The sequence below is a fragment of the Paralichthys olivaceus genome, chromosome 13 (assembly GCF_024713975.1).
Source record: "Paralichthys olivaceus isolate ysfri-2021 chromosome 13, ASM2471397v2, whole genome shotgun sequence".
Classification (NCBI taxonomy): domain Eukaryota; kingdom Metazoa; phylum Chordata; class Actinopteri; order Pleuronectiformes; family Paralichthyidae; genus Paralichthys; species Paralichthys olivaceus.
Window position 1 is genome coordinate 3918110 of NC_091105.1, and position 16625 is coordinate 3934734.

Below are 16625 nucleotides of genomic sequence, written 5' to 3' on the forward strand. Positions count from 1 at the left end.
GATATGTATGTTTTTGGGGAACATCTGTATATTGTAGTGAGAGAAAACTACGTGGGTGACAACATACCCCTCGTTACTGCATCTCTGCATGAAAATAAGGTTTAACAGTGGAGTTTCTGCATACCTGACTCAAATGCATATATTTCTACACCCGGCCAACACTGTGTTCACACTCAGAGATAATCAGGTGGTTGCAGAAATCTCTGTTGGCCGATTGTTTTCCTTCACACAGAAAATGGATCAGGAAATGGAGAATCAATAAAGAATCGGACCGGGACACAGAAGTGTTAATGGCATTGGCATCGATAAAATCTCATTAATTCCGATCTCCACCATTTCCTGTTGCAGCCCCACATTGTTTAAAGTGTATCTTTCGAATCCCTGCTCAACTGTGAAGAAAAAAACCCAATCGGGAAACATTCCCACATCCCAGGGCCACAGCTTAATGAGCGCTGCCAGTCCTGAAAGACAAACTATGATCTTACCAGACGATACGTTGCCATGAAAAAACACCCACAGGGATTTCAGTCGAGCTGCACTGAACCCGCACGGGTAAACATTGTTAGGACACCAACACTGTAAATAGAACAGCCTCCTGACATGTACAGTACATCAGTGAGGGTATGTGTCTCTATAGTAGGCTGGGTGTTAAAGCTCCCAGACTCCCACCAGCCTACCATTAGTCTGAGCTGTGTCTCGCTGTCAAAAATCCCTCAGCATCCCCTCGCCCCTCCGAGCGGAGCCAAGCCGAGAGCCTGACAGTTACCGAGCGCCTCCACTGCACCCATCATTGGCACTAATGGGGACGGAAGGCTGATGTAGGGTGGCATGTGTGGCAGTGTTCGCTCTGGTGAGTGTGTGTGTATGTGCGTCTGGTAACGAAAGTCAGGATTACACAAGTGGAGCATGTGTGCTTGCTCTGCGGCACGGATATCAATTCATGTCGCTGCGGCAAATGGCATGAAAACCAGTCTCCTCCCCATCACCATCTGCCTCCTCTGTGCCAATTTGTCGCGGCACATCCAAGTGTGGCCTTGCCCTCGTTTAACATGGAGCAGGAGCCCAAGTCGAGGAGAGAAGAAAAGGAAAGAAGGCGAAAAATAAAGACACTGAAAAAAAAGACTGCAGCGAGAGAGGTCAACTGGAGTTTATCAGAGTGTGAAGAAAGACGTTTAAACTGGGGGCGATCCTGGTGACTCAGCTGGCTCAGGTACAAACCACCCTCGCTTTAAAATCTAGAGCAGACGCACCGACAGAATGATATAAAGTTAAAGTGAAAAAATGCAGAAAACCGACTGAGACAGCTGCTTCCTCAGTGTGGCACTGGGGATCGCAGGCTCCTCCAGAGAACACGTCCAAGTGTCCTTGAGCAAGACACTGAATCCCTGACTGCTCCTGATGCTGTGCCATCAGTGTCTGACTGTGTGAGTGTGTGTGTGTGTGAAAGGCTGGATGAGATATACAGTGTGTTGTTGAGCACTTTTAGCAGACGTGTCGTACCAATGGACTCTATTTAGCATTTGGCAGAACGTTTCCTTTATTTGGAGGCAGAACAGACAGGTGTTAAAACCAGGGTCCTGCAGAGAGGTGATGGGATAGAACACAGTTAATGAGCTGTAATAAAATTAGCTCGATTCACTCATAAGTGGCTCAATCACACCGTGAAGCTTCAAGAGTCCGAGGGCGCTCTCACACTAACGTGGCTCGGTCTGGACCAGCAGACTATTTAGAGAAGAAAAAGAAGAGGGCCTCCTTCACCTCCGACGATATAATGTCTAAACAACGATAATACCATTATATTACCATGGCAACCAAATGGACCAGTTCATTCATTTAAACATAAAGACTACTGCCCTCCCGTCTACAAACCAATCAGTGTAGACGCAGCCCAGACAGGTGGCGACAACAGGACGGACGTATGTCAGACAACATTCTTTAGCGCGCTCCCTAAATTACAGTGAGAAACCAAAACTAACCAGATCAAATGTAAACAATGGAACATAGTCATAAAGTTTGGTTCTGTTAAAACATCCTAAATCACTCGTACTCTGTACAAACTGACACAAAGGGCAGGGTTTGTGAAGAGCTGCTGTTTATTATTTATACTTCAAAGTATGTGGGCTGTGAACAAATGTTCAAACATCCAAACTATGCATCACACTAAGTGACATTTTTTAGTGGGAAGGACACAGTGCATGCTCTGTCAACGAGTGGGTGACAAGATATGAAAGCAATGCCACTCGCTCTCTTTCTGCCTCTATCTCTCTCTCTCTGGTTTTTGGCACAATAATACCTCCATTCTACTCAGCGGTCTGATCATGTTTCACGCCTGTGCACCCGCATTGACTACCGTTCTGTCCCATTTCACCCCCTTTGATACGTCTTTGTGTCATCAATAATGACAGGCAGAAAATGGCTGTTCACATCAGGGCCCTCATGCCACCGTGATGCCAGGGATCTGGTTCAGACCCGGGTTCCTGTATATTCAGCCTCACCATCGTTTATTGTTTCCCAGCTGTCAGCAGAGAGCGGTGCAGAAGTGGTGGGCTTCTATTCACCTAAACTGATGGACAATGCTCCACAATGGCCCCATGTCGCACATATGCACGGCCGGCCAACGGAGGGATCACGGCACAATGGTGGCGCTTTGAAAGTGGCGTGAATGACGAGATAGTCCAACGTGAGCATTTGTGCTATTGAATAAGAGCTCATGGGGACAAAACCCCTGTTTATTTGTGTGCCTGGGCGTGTGAGGCCGAGCTGTGACCAACAACAGTCTCTGTGCCACTTTGGAAAAACACATTGCATTCATTATTATACTGCAGCAGTCAGGTATGGGTGTGATAGAGGAACACCATTGAGTCCTGTCTCCATTACGAAGAGCCTCGCAGGGTGTGAGCTTCAAATTATAGTAGACAAATACATCATTATTCCCTGCAGTCATCTTAACAACCCGCCATGTTCTCTGGATACGGCTGAGAGTATAAAACGTACTAGAACACACTGAAGAGATATTCAAACAGAACCTCACACCGACAATAAGAGCCAGAGAAAATATATAGAAACTCACTGATGCACTAGAATTGTAAAGAATATTTACATTTTGTTTTGTGTAGTTTAGTAGCGTGACATGAAACAGAAAGAAATCTGAATTGAGAAAATGTTTATAGGATTAAGGATTAATTTGGTGCAGTAAGTTGTCATGAATATAAAATGCAATAATTCAAAAGTAAGTGAAAGGAACTCGAGGCTCATCAAATACTTGAAATAAATTCTGTTCCTGTTCTTAGGAGAAAGAATTTTTTCATCGTCACTGATGGTTTCCGACAAGATTTTCAGTTTTTTCTTGCCAGAGCTAAAATAATTTTGGTTATTTTTGCAGCTTTCTTTTTTTCTCACTTGTTTGAAATGGAAGGAGGAAATGTCAAGTATCACTAATCAGAATTTGGCACCGGAATCAGAATTTAAATCTGCTTTAATTCAGCTTGTTTTTGCTGTTTGTGTGTTTTATTTCTGTCTAGGGATATATGGGACATTACTGGAGTGGCATTGATCGTCTTTCTCATGCACGATACCAGAAGCACACGGATACTATCCAGAGATACTCTATTGATCCACGGTTGTAAAGTTGAGTATTTTGCAAAACCACGATGAAAACACAACAACACAAACAAAGTTCAAAGTCAGAATAACAGGACCGGGTTGTTTTTAAAGTGTGTGCAAACCAAAACAAGAAAAACAGGAATCACAGCTCAACTTACGGACAGGTTTTTGTTTTCCACGCCCAGCAATCTCCAAATCCTCAGCGAGGGACAGTGGGACGTGGGATTCTGAAGTTGGGGTGGGTGGTGGGGCGGTCGGGGCCGAGACCCCCTTGTGAGGTTCTCCCTCCGAAAACGTTCAGTCCTCCACAAACTTCCTGTGAAAACAGAAAAATAAATCATGAGGATGGAAAACAACACAAGAGGAGCAGCTGCTCTGGAAACACACGGCTGCAAAACCTCAGGGGTCGGACTCTTTTTTTATTTTTTGGCTTAAATGGGGCCGATGACCTGCAGAGCCCCCTTGGCGAGGGTCTCTGTGTCCTCTTAGCGTAATCTCCTCAGTCACTCTGCTGTCATAACATCACAGCTAACACAAGCAGAGAGGCCATAAATAGAGCCAGATGTGCTGGGTAACAACCACAACGTGGCAATGATAAGAAAGTGGCCTCGCTGCTTTATGGGCACGACTACAAAACGACATGTGAGGAGAGATTTTCCCCTTTATATGGATTCAAATCATTAATCAAACTTTGTCAAAGAACGTTCACTGACAGCAGTCACGCCATGAGTTTAGATTGTTCAGCTTCGATGTCCACACCTCCTCCCACACTCGGTGTCTATAGAGCAAGTGTCAGCTCTCTGACAGCAGACAATGCACCATGTGGTCCAACAGGCCTGTGTCTGTGTTAACTGCGTGGGCATCAGAAACTGGTTTTAATAACAATATGTCATATTGGAGGAAATGTTGTGCACAGCAGCAGAACTGATAAACCTCAGGATGTCAACTGAGAGGAACCCAGAGTGGTAGAATAAAGTTAATGTGAAAGTAATGTACTAGTGTTGTCTCCTTATGTTTGACCACTGACCAGCGGTGGACCAGGAAAATGACCGGTCAGTTTCTTTCGAGGTCTGTGAGAAAATGATTTATTTGATTTAGAACAGCAGGAAACATTTGTCTCAAGGAGTTTATGTCTCAATCTCTAGTTTCAAATCTTATTATTGTCAATTTAGGGTCCAACAGACCATAAAGCACCGTGTGATTGACAGCTAGTATCGTCCATGACGGACAAAATACCAAACTGAAGGCTTCCAAACAGCAGCTCACTAACCAGTGGGTGACATCACTTTAGTCTGACCCATTTTTAATCTACAGCATCGTCCACAGTTTCCTCCAGCATCAACCATGAAACTATATTTTCCCCTCAGGTTTCTTATCGGTCATGATTTTGCTGGGGGCTTGTTTTCATCCGTCTGAACTTCTCAGAATGTTGAAACTTTCTTCACTGGCCCGGAGCTGGTCTCTGGAGGGTCATTCATGGGGCACAGCTGGGGTTTGAACCAGCGCCGGCCGCTCTGTCGTTAGCCCACGTCCACTACTGCACAGTCATCCTTTACCCAGCAGCCTCCCCACAGAAATGCCACAAAAACCCTGATGAGAACTCATGACGGATGAACTTCCTGTAAAATCAGTTCCTGCAAGTTCAGCAACCCCTGAAAACACACGCACGCACGCACACACACACACACACACACACACGCACGCACGCACGCACGCACGCACGCACGCACGCACGCACACACGCACGCACGCACACACATCGCCTCTCATGATCTGTGGTGACTAATGGCAACTGGTCCATGGATTTCCTGTAACCAAGCTTCCCTCCAATTAAACACACTCACTTTTTAACCCCCACACATACACCTACACCCACATGGCACTTAAATGAAGAGGGGGGGGGTCTGAGGTTGTGGCCGCAGAGCGATTCCTCACATCTTTAGCCGCGGATAAAACATGTTCAGTCCACTGACTCAGTCGCTAAGCGCAGCAGATAAGCTGCATTGCATTTCCCAATCGCCTCCTGAATGAGGCAGCTGACTGCAGCTGCTGTGAGCTCAACGCACACCGCCGCCACCGAGGGCCTGTAAATACTTAACAACTCAGCCATCTGCAAATGAAGCACAGCACTGTGAGCGGTTTGGCTCGCCGGCTCAGGGCGACTTAACCCGGGTGGTGTAAAGACGGGGGGGCGGGGCTTCAATCAGACCACGGGGCTGGCTGGTGGAAAGGTTCCGGGGCCGCGGTGGCTTTATGGGGAAACGGCGAGGAGGAGAGTGAAGGAGAGTGGTGCCAGGTCTGAAATGTGTTTTACGATAAGTAGCAAACATAACAAACAATCTCGAATCATTTACTTTAATTATTTTCCCCGTTGGTCACTGTGGAGCCGTCAGAGCTGTTTTTCTAGAAGATAATCATCTCCATCAATAACACTGAGACGAGTCTTGTTTTCCAATACATTAATATTGATCACGGAGAAAAATCAAACAGCCTCTTTGTTATGAATCCAAAAGTATGTAAACCTAATACACTGAGTGACTGTGAAGAGCATGTTACTACAGTACATACATGTGTTTACGTCAGTGTGTCAGATGATTGTGGAAAGGAAAACTTTTATTTCCCAGGATACACAATTTAGAAAACAATTCTTAATTGAAATTCTATATTTTTGGTTATATTTGTTTCTTAATTTATTGGTTAAACTGTAAAATATCAAGATTTAATCATATTTATTTGTCATTAAGGTTTTATAATGACATCATCATTGACATGTTTTAAATATGTACATATATATCTAAATATCTCACATGTCCATATTGGTCAGGCTTTAACGTCAACAACCCTTTTCAGGTTTCGTTTTTTAACATTTAATATGGCAGGAATAAACAAGAGCATTAAAAGTCCTCATAATTAACAAACGAGACCCATCCAATCCAAAACAAATACCAAACACAGTGACTAATAATACAAATGGAAATTGCATATTAAAGACTACAAGACTGTAAAAGAATCTGTATCTTTTGGAGTCAAAGCCAGAGTAAAGAACACAGAACCACAAACAACCTTGTGTCCAATACAGAATCCATTTAAAATGATCAAACAGTTTCCTTAACTCTGGGGAAACATCTAAAGCAACAAAACCAAACAAGAGGGAAAGTGCTTTTCTGCATTTGTCCTTGAACATTCATTAAAACATCTCCTGAGTCAATGAGTCCATCGAGTGGTGGATTAAACTGAATGTTTTTGCTGAGTTCACAGTGGGAATGTGCGCAAAATCCTCAAAATACTAAAAACAAGACTTTAAATGGAAAAGAAGTAATTGAAGATGTGACCAAACCCTTCTCGCAAATTCAACAATGAACTTGGGAATGATAAGATCATCTCAAGATAAAGCTCCACTGAATTATTAAGCCCTAACCACTGGAATCTTAAGAGAACGTCCCTAAAAACAACATGTCCACTGGATAAGCATCATGATAAGGAGCCGCTGGCAGGGAGGTTAGATAGATTAGGGTCAGCAGATCCAGTTAAAGGGGACGCAGGACGGTGTCTGCCTGCTGGACCGTAACAGCCACCGAAGAGCAAAGAGGTTTTGTTGTTGCACAGTTTTCATTTCTTCCTCCAGCCTGAACAGAGATTCCAATATCGATTTTAGCGAATGAGATCAGACGGCGGGGTCGTTATCAGGCTCTGTAACTTCAGCTGTCGGGGCCATTAGATCGGCTGCTCATACAACACATGGGAGATGAAGGATAATGTTGCTGTGATTGTTTCATTGCGACACTGCGATCATTGTTCCCCAGCGTTAGTGGCAGCCTATAATTTCTAATCTCATTTTCTAGAAATAGTCCCGCAGAGAGGGCCCCTTATCCTGCCATAATAGTTTTGAGGTGAGCCCCATTAACCAAATGAGCTTTTCAGAGCACAACATTCCCATTAACACCACACGTTCGATCCCTCATCTCCTTCTGAAGTGTTCCTCGAGCTTCCCTGCAGACCCCGTGCACGCACCACCAAGCCAACATCTCGCTTTCAGGGTTTTTGCTTCCATTTGACCTCCCCTGAGCGGAACTGGCAAAATCCTTCCCTTTCCAAAATAACCCCAAACAGATTCATCCCACACACACACTGACATCCCATGCCCAACTCCACTCCTCCTATTCTAGATATTTCCCTGCAGGTCTTGCGGTGCTCACTGGGTTGTGGGAGTGATCAATGGCCCCTGGCAGCAGGCGTCAGGGGGGCCCTGGGCTCCAGGAATGGAGGTATTAATAATGTAAGGTCCGGGCCTGTCATATCCTCCATTAGCACAGAGGAGGCGGGAGGCCCAACGGCTGATTGATTACTAATTAGATTAATTGCAGTCTTTTAAAAAGGAGGATAGTGTAATAGACTGGGGCCACTGACAAGAGCGAGGGTAGAGGAGCCGGCCGATTGAAAAATACCCACAGAGGGTGTTTATAAAAGAACTTTTCAGATTAAGGATGCGTGTTTCTCCTCTGAGATGAGTTTACAATCCAGAACTGAAAAGCTTGAGTCTGTGTAATAAACAAGAATTCAATCAAAGTCCAACTTACACCATATTACTTTAAACATGTCTAATAAATTGCTCAGTTCTCAGCGGGCCTCGCTCGCTCTGTAGAGCACCTGTGTATAACTGGAGTGCCCTGACCGCTCTGCTGACAGAAGACGACAACAGTGTTGTTTGCAGTTTTCATTTGAGACCATTCCCCCTCCTCATCCACACATTTGTTCCTTATTAGAGATCGCTATCTGGAAAACATGACACGATAAGAACCAACACTCTGCAGTCTCCTTGTAATGTGCGTAATGACTGTGTTGGAGAAAACACACATTTGCTAAAAGGTGCAGAGAGGTGTGTGGAGATTGAGTTTTATTTTATCTCACCGCTGTCGTTTTGATTTAAAACTCACATTAAAGTTGTGAGAGGTTTGGAACGTATGTATTCTTCACAAAGTGTTTTGCTGATCAACTTTAAATGTTTGAAATCCTAACGAATGTTCTAATTCACTTTATGCTTTGCCCATATTTCAGACCGATACTTAAAAAATCAATTAGTGGCCACTCAGTGTCATTTCACATCGTCCGACATGATGAATGTGATGCATTTTTTATGTGAGGACATTTATTGACGAATTGATCAGAACTAAACCGGCGGTCAGTGAGAAGCTGTTTCACTTAATTTCAATTATCCTCGGTTTTAATTAAAAATGTGAGCGTCTCATGGTCAAAACTCTTATTGAGGCTTTTCCAGCCACAATATGAAAATGATTGGAAAACACTGAATACTTGATTAAAACAGGGATCAGGCTGAAAAAGCAAAATCATGCAGGCACCGTATCAACATCAGAGCTGCAATTATTTCTGCCTAAATCACGTCTTCGCACCCAACAAGTGGCGAGGCAGGCACGCACGTTCAAGTCTCTGAGCACCGGACTAATTGGCACATCGGTACGGCCACACTCATTACACAAACCCACACTCAACATAAATAGCCCTCACACTTCGGAGCAGATAATGCCTTCCAAATTGGGAGCTGCATTATTTGTCTCAGCTTGCCTCTGCACCAGCAGACCACGGCGAGTCGTATCTCGCTTCACTGGTTCTCACCAACCTCGGGGGAGAACAGCCCCAGCATGCATTGGTATGTTTAGCACAATAACTGTGCCGATTTTTGACTTCTGTAAACACATGATTTATCTCCACGAAGCCGGCAGAGGAGTCACAGTTGGCCTGATTGCCAAATGACAATGAAATCCTGTTATGCTTTAAATCGTCCTGCCGTCCATATTCATTTCGCAACTCTGACATAATGATGTCATCAGTAACTGGAGCTCGCCTGCCAATGACTCCAACATGAATCCGGCTTTTTTTAGTCTTCTTATCTACTGTCATGAATCCTAAGTAGACTGGTCTCCATCACCGTTTCTGACAGCGAGACGAGTCTTCACGCTTTCTTGTCACAAATGAGATCTTGAGGGGCTGTCAGGATCAAGTGGAATATTAGACCCATTAATTATTCCGCTCTTTCATCGTGCCAGGAGGCAGTTCTGAGTCAGTCCCTCACATCTGACAAACTTCATCTCGACTCCACTCCACTGCTGTTGGACGCCCGTCCCTGGGATCTGTTGGCGCTTTATCACAAAAGTACAATGATGGCAGCACATTCAGAAATAGTCAGGTTTTCCAAATGACCATCAAATGCTTTGGGAACTGATTGGAGACATGTAATAAAGGAAAAAACAACATAAACATATTTTAAATACTGCATCTGGTATTTACCAACTTAAATGTATGATCACAATTATACCCAAACACGCAGAGCGACCCGGTATTTGCAGTAAGATTCTGGCCGAGCAGGTACTTTAGATGTTGAGATTCGAAATCGATCATAAGAGTAAATGACTGTCAGTCTCTATGTGTCAGTCCTGGGATGTGCTGCTGATCTGTCCCCGCCCCTCAGCCGTTGTCTTTTTTCCCACATTTTCTTGTTTCCGGTTAGTTTAATACAATTAAAAAAGATTTCCCAATATTCAACATTAAGCTCATCCATTCTATTCAGTGATGGCATGAAAAAAGATCAACAAGAGTTTGTCTCCCACCTGCAGTTCTTCCGTCTTTGACTGTAATTGCTTTCTTTCTTTTCTCCTTGTGTTTGCCCAAGGCCGCCTCCCACCCCCTCCTCCCGGCCCCCGTGGCTCGGTGCAGTGACGCCACGCTGTGCTAATTGAAAGCGACCCTGACTCGTCCTTTTTCAAAACCGCTCCGGCTGATGCCCTGTTGTTTTCCCCGCCGCCGGTGGCTGACAACTGGCCTTTCGGCTGCGGCGCTGTGCGGCGTGAACTCTGGCCTCGCCTTGTCGGCCCCTCTCCCTCTGCAAACACAAGAGCAGGTCCAAAGCCACACAGAGAGCAAGGAATAACTGCAGACAAGCACCTCTTCCTTCAGCAGCACGGCTCCATCACTCCCCAACAGATTAAAAAACGTTTTCCTTAGGTTGCTTCGTGCGAGCATAACCGATGCATAATAGTAGTTTCACATTAAAGAGTTTTGCAATTTGAAATTCAATGTAGATGCAAATAATTTCCAGCCGTTTTCCCCTGAACATTCTCTGCAAACTGTGAAGGACAAAAGCACAAATGCTAACCTAATAGATGAGCTAGAGCTGCAGCACAGACGACACGATTAGATTCTCCTCGTTCTTAATTCCTTTATCAAAAAGCAGCGAAATTCCACTTAAACAAAACGCTTGTACCTGCAGTGTTCCAATAGTGGTGGGCTGCTCTTATCTCCCTCACTGAATAGGACTGGGGCACATAATGTAATAGCCTAGCCGTGCGCTCATAAATCACCTGAAGAGGCTTTATGCCACATGCACTGACACAACCAATCTGCCAACCTGTGTCTTTATTAAAGAGCACATTATACTGAAAGGTGCCTTTTTCCCCCCAGTCGCCCTTCTATAAACACCTTAACTCATATTTTATGCAAAGACAAGAATACAAATATTTTCCTCTCAGACACAAAAACATTTCGGCAGACTTCTACGTACAGAACCTGTGTTTGTGTGTGAAGACTGCTACTTATCTGATTTGCCTCTGTGAGATTTTATTGGCAAAAAGGTGTCTGTGCCCTGCTTTGATATATTGCATTGTTTTTCTCTCTGTCCGTCCTTCCAGTAACTTTGATATCTTAACTGCAAAATGTCAACAATAAATGTCATGTGAGCGAACAAAGAAACGCCAACAGTCTGTAAATGCCCTGCGTGAATAAAGGGAGGAGACATTCAGCCCTTTAATTTGTGCAAAACAAGACTTCTTTGTGCACTAAACAAAGAACTGAATCTGTGTCATATGTGGTAAATTTAATGGGACCTTAAGGTTCTCTCTGCCCTATTTATTATCCGGTGGAGTCAAAAGAATTTTATTTTCCAAATTCTACCCGAGAGGACTTGAAGAAGGGAATTTATTCTATTCCCTCCTCTGTCTCGTGTGTGGAGGGGCTTTTGAATAAGGCACGAAAAGAGCAAATCGTCCCGGAGAAGCCGATCTGCTCACAGGAAAAGACAGAGTCTGATATGAGAGTTTCAGAAAATGTCACATTGATCACTACAGGTGACACAAAAAGCATCTGAAGTCTGCAGATAAACAGAAGGAAATATGCAGCTGAGTGGGACCTTTCAGAAAGATGCCATGTTACATTTTCTCTGTTTATCTCTTCTGTTACAAGGTCACTCTTTACATATTTTATCCCGTAAGGTTTTAATTAATTATTTCTGTTATCATAGTGTTGTTGTCAGAGCACCTCTGCTCAACTGAGCCTAAAGAACGCTGCTCATTAAGGTTCTTTAAACCCGTGGATAAAAGATTTGACATTTGCTTGTAATGCACACAAATGAGAACAAGCACACTTGAAGGACTTCAGGATGTCAAATCTCTGCCTGCAACTCTGAGCTCTATGAGTAATTGTGCAAACTATATATGTCTCAAAACTCTGCAGGCTGCTGCGCACAGTGCTCCCAACCGAAATCATGCAAATCATGAAGAGGAAAAACACTGAATCCCTTTCTCCCACTCAGTTCGTGCAAACACAAGTAAGAAGTAACCCCACGGTAAACACCGGCAGCAAAACACATCCTGCAAAGAAAGCCCTGCCGCTGAGAGACAGAAATGTAAACACCTCCCAAACTCTGAGAAAAGAAGTTGTTACACTCTAGAAATACGACGCTGAGGAACGGGATTGAACAAAGACGCGAGGCAGGGCTGTTCGCTGGAGGTTTTTCTTCTCTGGACTCGTGCAGCTGTAATCTGACCGGTGGCAGCGGTCCAAGACAATCGCTCCACCGAGAACCATCCTCTCCCACAGAGCTGCTGGTACAAATGTGTCTGGACATGAGAACACTGAGGCTGAAAAGCAGTAAATTCCTCCTCCACACTTTGCTTGAACCTTAGCTTTTCAAAACAATAGCTGCGTTTCCACCGCAGGAACTTTCCCTAAGAACAAGTAACATTTGCAAAAACTCCTCGAGTTTCCACCGCAGGCACCAGGATCTAAAATAAGCTCTAGGGAAATATTTTTACCCCCAAAACGTCCCTCTGTTAGGGGGTAGCACTTTTTGAAAGCACTGGATCATTTCGGGTGGAGGTTAAACCACTGAAGATGCATAATTTAATAATGATTTTAAAAGTCTCTTGAGAGATCTTGATAATGATGATACTACCTTCTTAAATAAGTGAAAACACTGTTGGTTATCAGGGTTCTGCTTATGTACACACTCTTTACATCCCTGCTACATAACTGCAGCAGATTGTTTTTGTCCTTCAGTAGAAAACATCATTCGCCATGTCTAAATCAGATATGAGTGGAATCTTGTATGGATCATGATGCTGGCTCTATGACCCAGAGCAACACATTCCTTTTATTCTACCTCAACAGCCTCAGTCTCACCTGTCAAGGCTTCATGCGTCCTGCCAACAACTGGTCAGAGGAGGACGAGCGGACGGAGGGAGGCTGCACACATTCGGTGTCCTGACAGATCAAACACAGGCTCACAGCAGTCGAGGTTGAGCCGCTGTTCGTTATCTCGTCTGATGTGGAACATGCGACACGCAGATGCACGGCGAAAGAGAGCGAGGCAGAGAGGTAATCCAGGATTACAGCGGCGACGTGTCATTTCGTGGACGTGTTATTTCTTGATCGTCTTTTGTGTGAAACGTGGGGTGCAACCCCATCCGTTTGCTCCAAACTCTCCTCTGGCACCCATCAATGGCACGCCGTGGACCAGCATAGACGACGAGATAATGAGCTCCCGTTGCCTTGTCAACGCCATCCCTTTTTTCCGACAGCCCCACTCTTATGCTCCCGTTCCCCGTGTGCAGAGCTCTTCAGTAAACACAGAATCTAGATAGTGGGTGAAATTTCATATCGTCTTAAAACAGAAGCACAATCCACCCACGAGGAGTTTGAGGTCTGCTGGAAAGAGGGGGTGGGGGGTGGGGGGGTGGTATTTAACTGCCTGGGAGAAATACTAATTTTTACACAAAGTATAAAAGGGTCAAATTCGACATAAAATCTAAGCACCAGAGGCCGATGAGGACTTGTCCTTTATGTCTGAAGCACCAGACGGACATGGTGCTTGACCTGCACTTGGCCTGAGTAACTTACTGAAGGCATTTAAATCTAGAAACCTTTCCCTTTTAGCAACATGTTTTCAATTCAAGTGCTTATTTTCAGAGTGGATTTAAAAAGAGGCTTCATGTGGGCAAAAGCTAATGAGGACTCTTGGAAGGACAGAAATAACCGAGTGGAACTATTGTGTCTCATATGTCTTGAATTTATTTTACCCTTCTTTTCTGTTTCATATATGATTACGCCTCCAAATTGCTTCCATTTAAGTTCAGAGTCCCAAACCAGTTATTTGATGACGTCAGGTCAGGCCTAACCTGTCAGCATTTTAAATAACAGAAGAGAAGCAATAGAAATCAAACACAAAACAAGAGGATACCATTCAGGCTTGGAGAGTTCAGGAATAAGATTTGAGGCCGAGCTCCCAAAGTCTCTTCTACACGTACGTAAACAGCTGTTAATTCAAACGTTAGCGAGCAGTAGTGATCTGTATATACAGTAGCTGTTGGTATTGACCTCAATGTTGTAACTTTGAGTGTTCATGAATGTGCCATTAATTTTAAACAATTACACAATTTGTACTAACTATTACGCAAGACCACGCACTCGACGTTTAACAGGTGATTCACGTGACGAGTATCATATGTGGATTTGTGCTGGTTTCGTTCATGACACAAGTTTATTTACGATCTGACTTTTTCTTTTTCTTTACTGTGTCTGTGATTGGCAGCTTCACTTCTATTTATTTTTGTTTTATTCCGTGTTTGTCTCTCTGAAAACTCACAGTGGAACAAAGAAAACCCAAAGTTTGTAAGTATGAGTTGATAGTTTGAGAAACTTATTCAACAACTGTTAGTCTGAGCAACTTTGTCCTGTTTATTGTAGTTTTCACTTCCATAAAAACAGCTTCCTCCTGTCATCTATAATCAGAGCGAGATGTCAGGAAATGTTGAGGTTTAAATTGCTTGTAAGCGAAAAAAGAACCAGAGAGAAAGAGACAGAAATAATAAAGAATTACTCACTCTGTGTCCCTCCAGCGTCACATCTCAGGTAAAGTCACAGGTAAAAAGCTCAAAAGTGCATTTTAATCCAAAGGTTTCTCCAAACGTCAGAGTTTTCTTTGTGGTTTAAAGTTTAAAGCTCCTCTCTCTGCCGCTCGTCAACAAATGTGGTCGGTTCGAGGAAGAGTGGCATTCCTCGTCTACTATCTACATTTGCATCGTGACATTTCCTGTGGAGTGGCATTCCCTCTCCTACCTGTTTCACTGACTGACACCGGAGTGTGACATTCCAAAACAGACACACAAACACACACAACGTCTGCGCTGATGAGGAAACTACATCCAGCCGTAAACATCACGCACTTCAGGATGTGGCTCGTTCACCGGCTCACTACAATCAGCCAATTTCCTCTTTGTTGATGTCATAAACAGTCTCCTCTCCACCCAGACGTCTCACAAACATTAAAGATCTGATTTCAAACAGTCGTCACCGACGTTGCTCTCATCAACTGCTCTGTTAACAAAACATACATTGAAAAGTCAAGCGTCTCAGTATTTATACTGCGTCAATCAACATGTTACTTCACTCAAATTTTTATTTTTATTTTGAAGACAATCTGCAAAATCAGACATGATTTCCAAGTCATCCAACATCAGCTGGTATATTCAGTTGTTTTCCAGTACGAGTTCTGGCACATTTAGAGAAGCTAATGTCTCTCTCTCTCTCTCCCCAGACTCTTTATTTCTGTTTGAGCCAAACTAAAATATTTCCTTTGCAAAAGTAGCTGCTTTAAACCAAAGCACAAAAAAAAGAGCCAGACAAGTTTTCTTCTCTTTCAGTAAAAGGCTAAAAATCTCACCTCTTACCTGCAATTGTAAGAGAAGTTGTTTTGCATGTAGTGAGATTTAAAAATGTAATTATTATAAAAGGAGAAAATGTTCAATATCAAACTGCAACAACTTTAATGACTCTATTCCAGCACATGTGCTCACGAGGAAACGTTTTCACAAAAAAAAACTTCACTTTGTCCAGATTCCAGGATGAATCAGCGTCGACAAAATGTAAAGCACTTATTTTTAACTCCCGTGGAGAATTTGCCAACTGCATGAGTCATGACAGTTAAATGAAAAGATGGCCCGACCCTTCATGCGTCTTTGGAGAGTTTGTTTTTCACCGACAGAGGCTCAGCTCTGTCAGCGTGTTGAGCAGGGGCATGAGGTGGTGCGAACGCCCTCCACCATGTTGTTAGCTGGCACTCTCATGTGCTTTGGAGAGGGGGGGGGGGGGGGGGGGGGCTTATGGAAATCATCGGGGTATGGCCCAGCTTCACTTCTGCCTCTCTCTGCTAATGGCTTTCCAAGATTGGGGGCTGCCATTTGTCAGCTTGACTGATGTCCCCGCCATGAGGATCAATCTCTCTCCACCAACCCTCTCTCCAACATCACAGGAAAAGTACAGTGACGCAGCATGTTGGGACAGAGCGGCATGGATGTGCTCCCGGAATCGAATTTTAAAACAGGAAGCCTCAACCTTGCAGCTCAAGTGTGCAGAGCATTGTGAGGATAAAGGAATAAGTATCTTGCAGGATTGAAGGGGAAAGGGAGACAAGACAGAAAGGAGAAAGTTGGCATTCTCATTTTGTTCATAATAGAAGAGCATCAAACAAGGCCAAAACCCACAGGAAACAAGGGGGGATGTTGAGACAGGCTGTTACTATTCCTGGAACATTTTCTGTGAAAAACCAGGGGTCCGTCTCTACCCTCTCACTACATTAAGTGATTCTTATTGAAGCCTTGCAAACAGGAAACATTAAGTCTCTCGAGAGGAGAGGGAGAGTAAGTGATTCTGCCTGCACGAGAGAGAGGAGAGAGAAA

At 44.0% G+C, this 16625-nt stretch overlaps 1 protein-coding gene across 3 annotated transcripts in view; it reads right to left on the minus strand.

The window, feature by feature from the left end:
* The window catches only part of sema6cb (semaphorin 6Cb), a 136718-nt gene that overhangs the window by 73521 nt on the left and 46572 nt on the right, over positions 1-16625 (minus strand). For 2 of the 3 annotated variants that reach the window (XM_069537681.1, XM_069537679.1), the window contains exon 3: positions 3762-3919. The gene's annotated coding sequence lies outside the window, so the exon portion shown is untranslated. Of the gene's footprint in view, positions 1-3761; positions 3920-16625 lie in introns of those variants that run through there. The other variant, XM_069537680.1, reaches the window with a different exon arrangement.